Here is a 15,840-nt window from a genome sequence, read left to right as displayed (position 1 = left end):
CAATTGTAGTGGGGGACCTCAACACCCCACTGTCACAAATAGATAGGTCAACTAGACAAAAAATAAGTAATGAAATACTAGAACTCAATAGAACTCTTGAACAAATGATCTTACCAGATGTTTACAGAGTGTTCCACCCCACAAAATCAGAATACACATTCTTCTCAGCTGCACATGGGTCATTCTCCAAAATAAACCACATACTCACACATAGAACATGTTTAAGTAAGTGCAAAGGAATTGAAGTTATCCCCTGTATATTATCAGACCATAGTGCGATGAAATTGGAGATCCATAGCAAAAGAAACCACAAGAATTTCATAAACACATGGAAATTGAACAACACACTTCTGAATAACCAATGGGTCACAGAGGAAATTAAAAAGGAAATCAGACAGTTTCTACAATTAAATGACAATGACAGTACAACATATCGGAATCTATGGGACAATGAAAGCAGTCTTACGAGGGAAATTCATAGCAGTGAATACTCATATTGGTACAACAGAGCGAGCTCAATTTAACAACCTGATGCTGCACCTCAAGCTTCTAGAAAAAGAAGACCAGGACAACCCCAAAGCTCATACAAGGGACGAAATTATAAAGATCAGAGCAGAAATCAATGCAATGGACACTAAGAGAATGATATAAAAAATCAACAAAGCTGAGTTCGATCTCTGGTACCAAAAAAAAAAAAAATCAACAAAGCCAAGAGTTGGTTCTTCAAACGAATCAACAAAATTGACAAACCCTTAGCCAACCTTATCAGAAAAAGGAAAGAAAAGGCCCAAATCCATGCAATTAGGAATGAAAAGGGTGAAATTACAACAGACCCCGCAGAAATCCAGACGATCATCAGTACCTACTTCCAGAATCTATACACCAATAAGATGGACAACACAGAAGAAATGGACAGATTCCTAGATACATATGAATTACCAAAGTTGAGTGAAGAAGACCTGAAAATTCTGAACAACCCAATATCAACCAATGAAATTGAAAATGTAATTAAAAACTTATCAACTAAGAAAAGCCTGGGCCCTGATGGCTTCACTGCTGAATTCTACAAGACATTTAGAGAGGAACTACTGCCACTACTGTTTAAAGTCTTCAGTGAAATTGAAAGAGAAGCAATACTCCCAAATTCATTCCTGGAAGCAAGCATCACCTTGATCCCCAAAGCAGAGAAAGACCCAACTGAAAAGCAGAACTATAGGCCAGTCTCACTAATGAACATAGATGCAAAAATCCTTAATAAGATACTGGCAAATAGAATGCAGAAGATCATCAAGAAGATCATACACCCTGATCAAGTGGGATTCATCCCAGGGATGCAGGGATGATTCAACATACACAAATCAATCAATGTAATACTCTATATCAATAGAGCCAAGGACAAAAACCATATGATTATCTCCATAGACCCAGAAAAAGCATTTGACAAAATCCAACATGCATTTATGATAAAAACTCTACAAAAAATTGGAATAGATGGTCTCTACCTCAAACTGATAGAAGCCATCTATGAAACACCAACAGCCAATATAATACTAAATGGTCAAAAACTGAAATCCTTCACACTAAAATCAGGAACAAGACAAGGATGTCAACTGTCACCACTCTTGTTCAATATAGTTCTGGAAATATTAGCCACAGCAATTAGACAAGAGAAAGAAATAAAAGGAATAAAGATAGGAAATGAAGAAGTCAAATTGTTATTATTTGCAGATGACATGATACTCTATATAGAAGACCCCAAGAACTCCACCAAAAGTCTTCTAGACTTAATAACCAAATTCAGTCAAGTAGCTGGTTACAAGGTCAGCACACAAAAATCAACAGCTTTCCTCTACACAAATGACAGACTCACTGAGAGAGAAATAGGGCAAACAATTCCTTTCACCATACCATCCAAAAAACTGAAATACCTAGGAATCAACCTAACGAAAGAAATCAAAGACCTCTTCTCTGAAAACTATAGCAGTCTGAAAAGAGAGATCAAAGACGATATCAGAAAATTGATAGACACCCCCAGCTCCTAGGTAGAAATGATCAATATAGTGAAAATGGCCATACTTCCAAAACTGCTATATAGATTCAATTCAATTCCAATTGAGATCCCAGCAGCATACTTCATGGACCTTGAGAAAACAATCCAAAAATTCATTTGGAACAGGAAGAGACCCAGAATATCAAAAGCAATTCTAGGTAACAGAGACATGGCAGGTTTGTATCACAATCCCCAACTTGCAACTACACTACAAAGCTACTGTGATTAAAACAGCATGATACTGGCAAAGAAACAGACCTGAGGACCAGTGGAACAGATTAGAAGATGCAGAAACAACGCCAGACACACTCAGCCACCTCATCTTTGACAAAGGAGCCAAACACCCTCACTGGAGGAAAGATAGCTTCTTTCATAAATGGTGCTGGAAAAATTGGGTTTCAATTTGCCAAAGATTAGAAATAGACCTATATCTCTTGCCATGCACTAAACTAAAATCAAAATGGATTAAAGATCTAAATACTAAAATAGAAACGCTGAACCAGTTGAAACAGAGGTTAGGTAGAACTCTTGAAGACATCAGTGTAGGAAAAGATTTTATGAACGAAACCTCAGTTGCCCATGAACTAGCACAAACAATCAACAAGTGGGATCTCTTCTTATTAAAAAGCTTCTGCACAGCAAGAGAATCCACCAGCAGCGTGAAGAAACAACCCACAATGTGGGAAAAAATCTTCACCTACTTTTCTTCAGACAAAGGTCTACTATCTCGACTCTATAAAGAACTTAAAAAGATCAGACCTCCCAAATTTAAAGACCCAATCCGAAAGTGGGCATCTGAAATGAACAGATATTTCTCAGACAAAGAAGTAGAAATAGCAAATAAATACATGAAAAAATGTTCAACATCACTGGTCATTTGAGAGATGCAAATGAAAACAATGCTGAGATTCCACCTCCAGAAAGAATGGCCGCTATCATGAAAGTAACCAATAACAAATGCTGGTGGGGCTGTGAGGAAAGAGGAACCCTGCTCCACTGCTGGTGGGAGTGTAGACTGGTGCAACCATTGTGGAAATCAGTGTGGAGATACCTCAAAGAACTAGGACTGGAAGTCCCATTTGACCCCGCTATTCCACTGCTGGGATCTTCCCCAAAGAATTAAAAGAATCATACCACAGTGATACATGTTTACCCATGTTCATAGCAGCACAGTTTGTAATAGTTAAAACTTGGAAACATCCCAAATGCCCATCAACTGGAGACTGGATAAAGAAAATGTGGGGTTTTAAAAAAATAAAATGGAGTACTACTCAGCCATAAAAAATGAGAAATTAGAGACATTTATAGCTAAGTGGATGCACATTGAGGCGATACTCTTAAGTGAAATAAATAGGACACACATGTATAAATACCGAATAGTTTCTGTGGTGTGAGAAACTGAAAGTGTAAATAGGGACTAAAATGTATAATAGGTCATGTGAAATAGGAAGAAAAGGGGCAAAGGGGAAGGAAGTGGGAGGGCTAGGGGAAAGGATAGAAGGGAATGGGATTACTATGAGAAAATGGAAAAAGAGGAACAAAATCTTTGTAAATAGGAATGGAGGGCTTGAAGGGAGGGCTGGGTAAGGGTGAAAAATAAGAACCAAGAGAGACTATGTAAAGGTGCAAATTTCCAATGATGAATGTCATTATATTGTATCCCTAAAATGTACCAATGCTTAGAATGAATAATCGATAATGCAAAATAGGAAGAAAAGGTCCAAAGGGGTAGGAGTAGTGGGAGGGGCAGGGGAAAGGAAAGAAGGGAAAGGAAACATGCTGAGAAATGTAAAAAAATGGAAATAAAGTCTTTGTAAATAGGGAAAGGTGGAGGGTGTGAAGGGAGGGCTAGGAATGGGGAAAAAATAAGAACCAAGATGCATTATGTAAAGGTACAATTCCCAATGAGAAATGTAATTGTGTTGTATACCTACAATGTACCAATAAAAGAATTTAAGAAAAAAAAAATCTAAAAAATGACAGCAGAAATAAATTCATATGTGAACTACAATGAAAACGCAAAGAAAGTCTGCCAGAGAAATAATCTTTGCTTCAGTTATCACACCTAAGGCCGTCTTTACACACCACAGCAGCATGTTCCATACACAAGTCTCGCTCACACTGACGGCATGTGTGCTTAGCTTTCCTTTCCTGCGTAGCGGGCCATACTTATCACCTGTCTTGTCTGTCTTTTTTGTCAGGGGCTTGCTATTATATCATACAGTGTCAACTGAAGAAAATGAAATGTCAATAAAATATGAAATATACCTGAGTGTTTAGAATAAACAGCAACATTTTCTACATCAACTGTTTGTCTACTAAATCTAAAAAAGAACAGCAGAAATAAATTCCTATGTGAACTACAGTGGAAATACAACTCTACCTCAAAAAATAATCTTCACTTCAATTATCACACCTAAGGCAGTTTTTACACATGAGAATAGCATGTTCCATACACAAGTATAACTTACACTGATAGCACTTTTGCTTTTTCCTGTCTTCTTTGGTAGAATATACTTGACATCTTGCTGGTCTTCCTGTTTTCTTAGGATATCTGGTTCTTGTGATGTTTCACCTATTTGTTTATGGGTCTGTTCCAGAATTCTTTTGAGGAGTTCTTCGAGCAGATACATATTGTTCTTCCATTATTGTAATTGATCATTTATCAATTCCAGTCCCCCAAATTTCTCTGTGATATTTTGTGCTTGTTATTTTCTTTGTAAAATATAAAACTATTGCTCACATGTTTAAGATCTAGTAAAACACAAATATTGGTCAACACTTTGTGTTTCGAGTGACATAGTTGCTGCATAATTCGTCAAAAATGTCTACTCTGCCTTTGTTTTGTTGGCTTCATTTCTGGCTTCATTTGTGTTGAGTATTCACTATCAATCTTTGTTTGTTTGTTTGTTTATATGTTTTGAGACATGGCCTCCCTATGTAGTCCAAGCTAGCCTGGAACTCCCTGTGTAGCACAGGATGACTTGAAATCACAGGATCCTCCTGCTTCAGCTTCCTGAATGTTGGGATTACAGGAATGCATCATGATATTTGGCTTCACTATCATTTTTATCATCATGGTGTAATGTTGACAGTGTCAGTACTACTTTGTTTTTCTTCACCATATAGAAGACCAATGTTAGTCTTTCTGAAATCCAAAGATTGTACTATACATTTTTCTGTTGTGAACTTGCAACATTTTTTCAGGAATCTCGGCTTTGTTCTTGGGAATAATTCCTGTGCTGGCCAACTGGTGTTCTTTTAGTAAATTAACATCAGTGGGTAACTAGTGAACCAATTGTTGAATGTGACGTTTGGGTTACTTTGTGAAATAGGTATAACAAGTCTATTCACAATGTCATAAAGTTTATTACTGCACTAATAAAGACCTAGTGGCTGAGTTCTAGGAAAAATGAATAAAATTCAATGTATAAAATATCTTTGTATCTACCATATCTTTGCATCTATATTTTTATACCACATTTGGAAAGTTTACTTGTGTATTGTCCAAAGCTTCAACAACCATGAAGTTGTGTAAGTTGTTTGTCAATTATCATGCATTTGGATGGTATATAAGTTGCTGAACAGTTTGAAACAAAGCTTTCAACAAATGAGCAAATAGCAGCCAAATTGTCAGGTTTTTTTTTTTTTTCCCCTTGGCAGGTCTTTTTGTTGTCGAAACGTAGGCAATTTTGAAGGAAACCATATCTCTTGAGTGTCATTATTGTGCTAAAAATCTCAATACCACATCTGTCACTTCTCCATAAATCCTTTAGATTCTAACGATTAGAATGAAAAGTCTTGCTATGAAGGCTTTTAGTTCAGACAGGTGTCATGATAAATATATTTTTAGTATTATTATTGATGTATGTAGAATGTTTTCTTCTATTTCATTGTTAGTGTACTTCAGAACATCTTGTAGCATATCGTCTGTTACACTTTCCGACAATGAATCATGTTGGCATTCCATCCAATAGGTTTCACCCTTGGAAAGAACCTAATAACATTTTTTGACCTAGTTCTAATGTTGGATCACTCAGATATACATGACCATTTTGTAGCATTTTGACTAGTCAGGTATTTATTTACATTACTGTTTTCTTCCTCATCTGAATCACGATCTTCATTCTGTACTTAGATCATATCTTGCCAACTTCTTTGGCCCACATGATCCAAGTCATCGTTGGTAGTCAAGTCACCTGATGACTCACTCACTTTCAACCTCCTGCCAAAGTTTAAAAGTGGATTTTCATGCAACATTGTACCGAATTGGGATAATTCTACAAGAAAAATCGAAAGAAAGCATTTAATAAAAAAATTATAAATATACAAAATGTAACATGGCACAGAGTGGGTAAAACTCACACACACTTTGACACGTGTATACACCTTGCTGTTTATCATACCACGTAGATGAACACAAAGATTGCTTCCTGTATTCCCCCAGCTACTGAGATGCACAGCCAGCTACCATTATGATAAAGTACATATTTTCATTAGAGAAGTATGGTATGGGCATCTCTGACCCAGTATAAGGAACCGTTTAACAAAAGAAGCAACTTTCAATATCTCAGGTGGTACAATGCATTATATATTTTGTGATTAATTTTTTTTTTTTTGGATACTGAGATTCAAACTTAAGACCTTGTGCTTGTGAGGTGGGCATGATGCCACTGAGCTAAATTCCCGTCCCACTATTAAGTTTTATAAGGAATAATTAATTATGTTCCTGTAGCCTCTGTTATGGGAAATAGCACATTGCCTTTCAATTGGAAAATGTAGAAATCTAATGTAGTTGTGCTAATACTGATTATTTTTGTCATACTTCCGTTTCAGAGAAAGGTGCTCTTCAGATACTTCAGTCTCCATTTTTTGAAGTGTATGTTTGAATAACATGCTGTTATTATTAAAACAGTTTTATATATTATGAATATTTAATCGGTGTGCTATAGAGGATTAAAAAGATTGATTTTAAACATCAAGGAAATTAATTTCAATTGTGACTCTTTCCACCAGGGTTTGCTCATTTCTATCAATATCAACCATTGAAGACTAAAGTGACTTGATGTGTTTGAACCCTCAGTACTTTGCTTCCAGATGTAAAAGTTCACCATTCAGTCAGTAGCCACATAGAGGCAAAATGAATGCCATTAAAAGGCAACATATGGTATTAATAAAGTAATTATCAACAAACAGGGGACCTTAGCATGTTTATTTACTCATGGTGCCAATTATAGTTTCATGTGCCCTTGTTTCTCCATAGTAGAATATTGGAAGTGTCAAAATTCTACAATTTCCCAGTTCTTTTTTTCACACATCTTTCCTAGCATGATGGCATTTACCATATGAATTTTTGTTATATTTTGTATTTTTTCAACTTTCTACTTTGATTTTAAAATTTTATCAATGTTATTCATGGACAAAGTTTAGAGTCAAATCATTTTGTACAGATAGTCCTCTTCACATGGACTGTTCCTGCAGTCACTTGTAGCATCTTTTTTTTTTTTTTTTTGGTGCCAGGGATTGAATTCAGGTCCTTGAGCCTGCGGAACAGGCGGTGGAACCACTGAGCTAAATCCCTGGCCCTGTAGCATCTTTTTTAAGTGAGTAACCCTCTCTGTATATAATATGGTGTCACGCCTTGATGTGCTGTATCTTGATTTTTTTCCTACTTTCATTATTTTTCTTTTTTTACATTACCATTTTAACATAGGTATCCAGTAACTCTCAGCATTTCTTTTTTCCTACATACATATATATATTTTATTAATTTGCCATTATTACTGTTTTAGCAACATATTAAACTTTGAGATGTAATTTTGAGTTTAGTATTTTTATTATCGTTGTCTTGAAACTTAATTTCCACTTTTTTCTCAACTCACCCGTAGATTGTTTTTAAATTCCAATTTTAAAATATTTTAATTGATTTCTAGCATATTGTAGTAGGAGAAGGAAAATTTTGATGCTTGTGTTATGGGTTTGAATAGGGTCAGATTTGTTACATTCAGTTGGATCTTTACCTGTTAGGACAAAATTGTTAATTGTATTGAGTTCTTTTCTATCCTTAAGGATTTTGATTCTTACTCTATTAATTACTGTGAAAAGAATGTTAAACATTTCTTACTGATATTAATGTGTTTCTTTGTGGGTCTATCAGTTCTTATTTCATTTTTTTCCTGCCTTTTAAAAGTTAGTGTATGTTTGTGATACATAATAATTACATTCATCTTAGAAAACTGGTATTTATACATGTCAAGTCTTAATCATTTTTACTTCCTCTTCCCCTTCTGCCCTCCTGTCTCTCCTCCTCCCCAGAACCCCCTTCCATCTCGACAAAATCTACCTTCCTGTTTCCTATCATCTGTCTTTTGCTCCTAAATTATTTTTACTTTAGGTTTTTCATACAAGAGAAAGCATGTGATATTTAAGCTTCCATGTCTCATTTATTTCACTTAGCATTATGGTTTCAAAGTACATCCATTTTCCTACAAATGACTCAGTTTTAAATTTATCCTTCTTTTAAACTTGAGACATTTCTCAGTGTCAAGAGACCATTCTCTTAAGTGAAATAAATGGGGCACACATGTTTAAATGTGGCAGTGTTTCTCTGGTGTGGAAACCGAAAGGGTAACTAAGGACCAAAATGTATAATAGAGAGTGTAAAACAGGAAGAAAATATTCAAATGGGAAGGGGAAAAAGGGAGGTGTGTGGGGGAGAGAATAGAAGGAAACAAAGCTTTTTGTAAGTAAGGAGGGGAAGGGATGAGGAAAAAAGAGAATAAAGATATATTATGTACAGGTACAGATTTCCTATGATGAATGTCTTCATTATGCATATCTAAAATGTACCAATAAAATTAATTTTAAAAATGTTCTAGGGGGGATTTATCCTTCTTTATGGCTGATGGCTTTTTAAAAAACTCATGTAATATATGTCACATTTTTTAATCCATTCATCTTTTATTTTTTTGGTACTGGGGATCTAACTCGGGTCTTTGTGCTAGCACAGCAGGCAGCGAAAACACTGAACTAAATCCCTGGCCCAATCCATTCATCTTTTAATGGGCCTATAGGCTTTTTCCACAATTTAACTATTATGAGCTGTGCTGCTAAGCATGGGTTTGCTTGTGTTGTTATTGTCTATTTTTGTATGGCTTATTTATAAATATAAATGTGTATAAGTATAAATTGAATTTTCTTTCTTTTGGAATTAAGTTTTTCTACCATTATGAAGTTACTGTTTTTAAGACTTTGTTTTGAGCTTTGTCATTTAATTGGGACATTTCAATCATTTACATACAATTTAGTTAAGCTAATATTTGGATTTATATGCACGAGATGTTATTTTGTATCTTCACTTGTTTTATCTTTTTCTTGGCTTCATTTCCATTATTTTTCCTTGTTCCAGTTTTTCCACTTTACTAGTAGTTTGAAAACTCTACAGCCTTGTAATTTTTTATTTTAATCAGTTTTGGGGAGGTATAATTTTATGTAGTAAACGGTATCTCTTTCAGTACTAACTTTGAGTATTGACATGTATTTACAAATTTTAGCTGCTCTTAGCCAGGTGGGGTTGAACAGCTGTAATCCGAGCACTCTGGAGGCTGAGGCAGGAGTTCCAGGCCAGCCTGGGCTACATAGTGAGTTCAAAGGGAGCCTGAACTACGTAGCAAGACCCTGTGTAAAAACAAACAAATAAACAATAATTCTACTTACTCTTGTTGTTCTGATACATTTACCAAAATCAGAAGTTAATCAGGATCTTTTCTTCTTTCCCCCAATAGTAAAAAGAAACTTGGAATACTTGAACTATAATTATTTCTGAACCAATGTATATGCTTTGAATGGAAAGCTTTTTTAAAAACTCATGTGATATTATTGCATTGTGTTTTTTTTACATTCAGTGTAATCCCATTTTTAAAACTTTAAGAATTTTCATTTCTTGCTTCTTAAGCCTTCTGCCTAGAGTTATTTTTGTTTTGTGTGAAACATATCTTTTAGTGGCATGCTGTCTCTTTCTTGTGTTTTATTTAGCCTTTGTATTAATCAGCTTTCCCATTGCTGAGACACAATACCTGACTCCCATAACTTAAAGAAGCAGAAGTTTAATGTGGCTCACAATTTCAAGGAATTCAGTCTATGGTCAGTCAGCAGGAATCAAGATCCAAGGCAGGAATGTCATGGCAGAAGGTCATAGTAGAGCAAAGCTGCTCAGTTCATGATGGCCCAGAAGCAGAGCAAGGGAACAGTGCCAGAGAGAAAGGGGTGAGGAAGCAGATATAATACCAAGGTAATGTCTTCGTGACCTGCCTGGACATACCTAGGGACATGCCTTGCTAATCTGCTAGGTATTTCTTAATCCAATGAATTTGAAGATCAGGATTAATGGTCATATGCTGCAAGTATCTTTATTTTATATTTATTGAAATTTAGTCTCTTTTTTCCTCTAGCTACTTTTAAAAAATGATCTGTATTGAGGTACAATTTATATGTACTAAATTATATTTACCTAATTCAATGAATTTTGAAACATTTATATATGAGGCAATCTGACTACCACCTGAATCTAGATACAGTATTATTTCTGTCATCCCAGAAAGTCTTCTTTTCTCCCTGGGTGACTAGTTATCTACTGTCTGTCACTATGCTTAATTTTCCCTCTCTTAGAAGTTTTTATAAATAGTATTTCTCTCTTATTGTCTCAGTACTAGGAGTTGAACCAAGGGCCTCAAAGTATGTGAGGCAAACACTATAGCATTGAACTGCATCCTTAGCACAATATAAATGGAAACACAGAGTGGTTGCTTGTGTAAGGCTTCTTGTACTCAGCATATGTTTTTGAGAATTACTGACGTTATTGCACATGTATTAATGGTTCTTTTCTTACTGCTTAGTAGTATTTTATTATGAGACTATGTCATGTTTTTTTTATTGTTATTGATAAATACTATTATGCAGCTTAGTACTATTAGAATAAAGTTGATATTAACATTTGGATATTCAACTTTTTAATAGAAACGTTTCTTCATTTCTCTTTGGTAAATACCTGCGAGTGAAATTATTGGGTAGTATATAAAGTAAGTCCAGTTTCTACTGTATAAAATACTACTTTTGGTGGCTTTTAAGACTACATTTACCCAGAAATGTTAACCAGATATAGATTTTCTTTTCAAAAATCCTATTTAGGATTCACTGTGTTTGAATTCTAACTTGTTTTCTTACAGGATTTGGAAAAATTCTTTATTCTTTTTTTTCAGCTACTACCTGTTTCCCTTTGGCCCCTTTTCCCAATTCTAATTGAATGTAGACCACATTACTCTCTTCTGTGTTTTCTAACTTCTGTTTTACACTTTCTTTCTCTTTGCTTGTCCATACTACATTTATATAATTTCGTTATTTGCCAGTTCTCTAATTCTCCTTTTGGCTCTAATCTGTCATAAGAAATATCCACCAAAACATTAAATTTTTTTAGATGGTTTAAAATATGTTTTTATTAATCTTCAGTTTCTTTCTTTTTTTTTTTTTTTTTTGGCTAAGTTCTATTAATTTTTTAAAATTCTCTTTGACGTTTTCTCCTGGTCGTCTGTCATCCTCTGTGCAGGTCGGTTCTTCAATCCCTTCATTTTCCTTGTTTGTAGTTTGCTTAGGTCTTGTTTCTGCATATGAATCCTTCCATAAGTTGTACCAAAAGTATCATGGGGCATATTTTTCTTCTTCTTTGGCTTGAGAGCTTTTGGCATTTTCATAGATAATGTATAAAGGTCATCTGAGGCCAGGCGTGTCCTCCTCAGAACCAGATCCAATGAAGGTCCCATCTCTTCTAACTCAATCCGTGGTGTTCTGCAACCAGATTTCTTTAACAGCAACTTATGGCTTCGAAAGTAAACCTTCCCCTTCAGAGCAGTGAAGTGCAGAACATACTCTAACCCAGCCAGGCAGATATTTGCTATGTGGGGCCTCTGAAGAAATCAATAAGACTTTTTAGTCTTCTGTAGTCTTCTGTAGTGTCAAAATCATCACCAGCAAATATTAACATGGGTTTTGTTCCCTCAGGACATTTACTGTTCTTACTATCTTTTAGAGACACAAATTTCTCAATACCTAATTCAATCATATCCAGCACGTGGTAGTCATACATATGACCTATTACTAGGTTATTGGGTCGCTTCTTATTATGGGATCCAAACATGAATAAAGAACAATCTGACTTCTTTAAAAAGAACTCCAGTGATGTCTGATCCTCAAATGGTCTTGTAATATTTTTCTTTTTATACAGAACTCCATATGGTTTTTTCAGTGCATACACATCTTTCAGTACTTGTGTCACTGTTGCACTTGCATTTCCCCCTTTGATTAGCATAGCATTTTTATTCTTTTCACTAAGTTTCAGTTCTCTCTTCTCAAGAAATCTCTTGGCCCTTTTTGTTTTCGGCTTCATAGCTTGGTCCAAGACGTCCATCGCTACCACCTCAGTCCAGCCAATCTAATCTTCAATTTCTTATATTTTATTTGAAAATACATAATGATTTCTTAGTCTTGTAATTTTTTTTTTTTTTTTTTTTTTTTTGGTACTGGGGATCGAACTCGGGTTCTTGTACTTGCGAGGCAGGCGGTAGAACCACTGAGCTAAATCCCCGGCCCAGTCTTGTCATTTTAATGTCTCAAGTTATTCATATATATTTCCTCCTACCTAATTTAGTTGCATGTCTAGGAATTTGTTAAAAAAATAAACTGTGAAGTACTTATTTTCTTTATAATTTTGTTTGTGAAATCTTGTTGAAACTCTGGAAGTTTTGGAGGTTTTTTTCTCTTTCAGCTGATAGTGTGTACCTTAAATTATTTCTTGAGGGTTTTTGGACCACCACATAGTGTGAATTTCACCTGTGATGAGATGATGGGCTTTGGGTACCAATGTCTGAATAGTGGTGTTTTTCACTGGTAAAGTGCTAGTTCTGTTTATTTCCTGTTCTTACTCTGTAAGGTAGCAAAACCTGTATTCAGAGTCACCTATTTTAGCAAATGTTTTCAAAGTGAAAGCCAGCTTCAGTCTTTAGCTTATTATTTAGGGATCTCCTCTTCATTTAATATTGGGGCTTTATGCTTGATTCTTTCTGACATACAATATTTTAATATTTTTTGGAGCAGTTGTAAATGTTTTTCTGGTTAGATACCTAGTATACCACGTGTCCTACAAAAAATGATATATATGCACATTTACTGCACCATAAACTTTCTTTCTGCCCCTATTGCCTATTTGGATTAGGTATAGTATAGGTGCTGATATGAAGTAATTTCAAAGCCTTGCTTTTGATACGGTGGGTATTCAAGGAATTAATCACAAAGGAAAGATCTTTAGTTTTAACTATATGTGTGTAAACGACTAACCCAGAACCCAGCAGAAATCCAGAGGATCATCAGTACCTACTTCCAGAACCTATACACCAATAAGATGGAAAACACAGAAGAAATGGACAGATTCTTAGATACATATGAGTTACCAAAGTTGAATGAAGAAGACCTAAAAATTCTGAACAACCCAAAATCAACAAAATTGAAAACGTAATTAAATCTTACCAGTGAAGAAAAGCCCGGGTCTGGATGCCTTTACTGCTGGATTCTACAAGACATTTAGAGAGGAACTGCTGCCACTACTGTTTAAACTCTTCAATGAAATTGAAAGGGAAGCAGTACTCCTGAATTCATTCCTGGAAGCAAGCATCACCTTGATCCCCAAAGCAGAGAAAAACACAACCAAAAAAAGAGAACTATAGGCCAATCTTACTAATGAACATAGATGCAAAAATCCTTAATAAGATGCTGTAAACAGAATGCAGAAGGTCATCAAGAAGATCATACAGCCTGAACAAGTGGGATTCATCCCAGGGATGCAAGGATGGTTCAACATATGCAAATCAATAAATGTAATACACTATATTAATAGAGCCAAGGACAAAAACCATATGATCATATCAATAGATGTAGAAAAAGCATTTGACAGAATCCAGTACACATTCATGATAAAGACCCTCCAGAAAATTGGAATACTCAGTCTCTATGTCAACCTGATAAAAGCCATCTATGAAAAACCAACAACCAGTATCATACTAAATGGTCAAAAACTGAAATCCTTCACACTAAAATCAGGAACAAGGCAAGGATGTCCACTGTCACTACTCCTGTTCAATATAGTTTTGGAAACATTAGCTACAGCAATTAGACAAGAGAAAGAAATAAAAGGAATAAAGATAGGAAATGAAGAATTCAAATTGTCATTATTTGCAGATGACATGATACTCTATATAGAAGACCCCAAGAACTCCACCAAAAGTCTTCTAGACTTAATAACCAAATTCAGTAAAGTAGCTGGATACAAGGTCAACACACAAAAATCAATAGCTATCCTCTACATGAACAACAGACTCACTGAGAGAGAAATGGGGCAAACAATTCCTTTCACAATAGCATCCAAAAAACTGAAATACCTAGGAATCAACCTAACGAAAGAAATCAAAGACCTCTTCTCTGAAAACTATAGCACTTTGAAAAGAGAGATTGAAGACGATATCAGAAAATGGAAAGACATCCCTTGCTCCTGGGTAGGAAGAATAGACATAGTGACAGTGGCCATACTTCCAAAGCTGCTCTATAGATTCAATTCAATCCCAATTGAAATTCCAGCAGCATACTTCAAGGACCTTGAGAAAACAATCCCAAAATTCAGTTGGAATAAGAAGAGAGCTAGAATAGCAATTCTAGGCAAAGGAGATATGGCAGGGGGTATTACAATCCCCAACTTGAAACTGCTACAAAGCTACTGTGATAAAACCAGCATGGTACTGGCAAATAAACAGACATGAGGACTAGTGAAACAGACTAGAAGATGCAGAAACAACTCCAGATACACTCAGCTACCTCATCTTTGACAAGGATCCAATTAGTGACTTATGTGCACCCTTGTTCATAGCTGCACAGTTTGTAATAGCTGAGTCTTAGAAACAGCCCAGTTGCCCATCAAGTGGAGAGTGGATAAAGAAGATACAGTTTTTAAATATATATAATGGAGTACTGCTCAGCCATAAAGAATGAGAAACTAGAGACATTTATAGCTAAATGGATGCATATTGAGGCAATACTCAAGTGAAATAAATAGGACACACATGTGTAAATAGTGAATAGTTTCTCTGGTGTGGGAAACAAATTGTAAATAAGGATCAGAATATATAATAGCTAATATGAAATAGGAAGAAATGGTGCAAAGGGGAAGTGGAAGGAGTAGGGGAAGGAAAAAAGGGAAAGGAATACGTATGAGAAAATGAAAAAATGGAAACAAAGTCTTTGTAAATAGGGAGTAGTGGGATGGTTGAGCGGTGGGTAGGGGAATGGGGAAAAAAATAACCAAGTTATATTATGTAAATGTACACATTTCCAATAATGAATGTCAGCATATTGTATACCTAAAATGTACCAGTAAAATTAATGAAAAAAGCTAACCCAAATTAAAAGGTAAATTTGCAAATCCAGAAAAATATTTTCAAAATTGAGTTAACTAGAGGGTGAGTATATATGTTTTTTTTTTTGTTTGTGTATTCATCTGAGTAGTCAGAGAACTTTCACCCGTTTTATTTAAGGTTTCATTTTTTTCAAATTCCAGCCAGAAGCTAAATACATTTGGAAACCACTAAGTGCTGGTTTCACTCCCAAAGAATAGGATCACATGTGTGTGTATAAATTTTGTTGTTGTTGTTACTGGAGATCGAACTCAGGACCTGGCACTTGTGTGGTGGATTACG

At 35.3% G+C, this 15,840-nt stretch overlaps 1 protein-coding gene and 1 pseudogene across 19 annotated transcripts in view; one reads left to right on the top strand and one right to left on the bottom strand.

Annotated features, from left to right (window-relative positions):
- Positions 1-15,840, top strand: part of Agtpbp1 (ATP/GTP binding carboxypeptidase 1) — a 205,994-nt gene that overhangs the window by 88,873 nt on the left and 101,281 nt on the right. The gene's annotated exons all lie outside the window — the stretch shown is intronic.
- Positions 11,571-12,535, bottom strand: LOC101721680 (ribosome production factor 2 homolog pseudogene; annotated as a pseudogene).

This window comes from Heterocephalus glaber, unplaced genomic scaffold (genome assembly GCF_053883595.1).
Source record: "Heterocephalus glaber isolate CG9 unplaced genomic scaffold, H.glaber_assembly_v1.0 deba00000546, whole genome shotgun sequence".
In the NCBI taxonomy this organism is placed as follows: Eukaryota; Metazoa; Chordata; class Mammalia; order Rodentia; family Bathyergidae; genus Heterocephalus; species Heterocephalus glaber.
The sequence above is the reverse complement of the archived record's forward strand: the minus strand, read 5'-3'. Positions and strand labels throughout refer to the sequence as shown.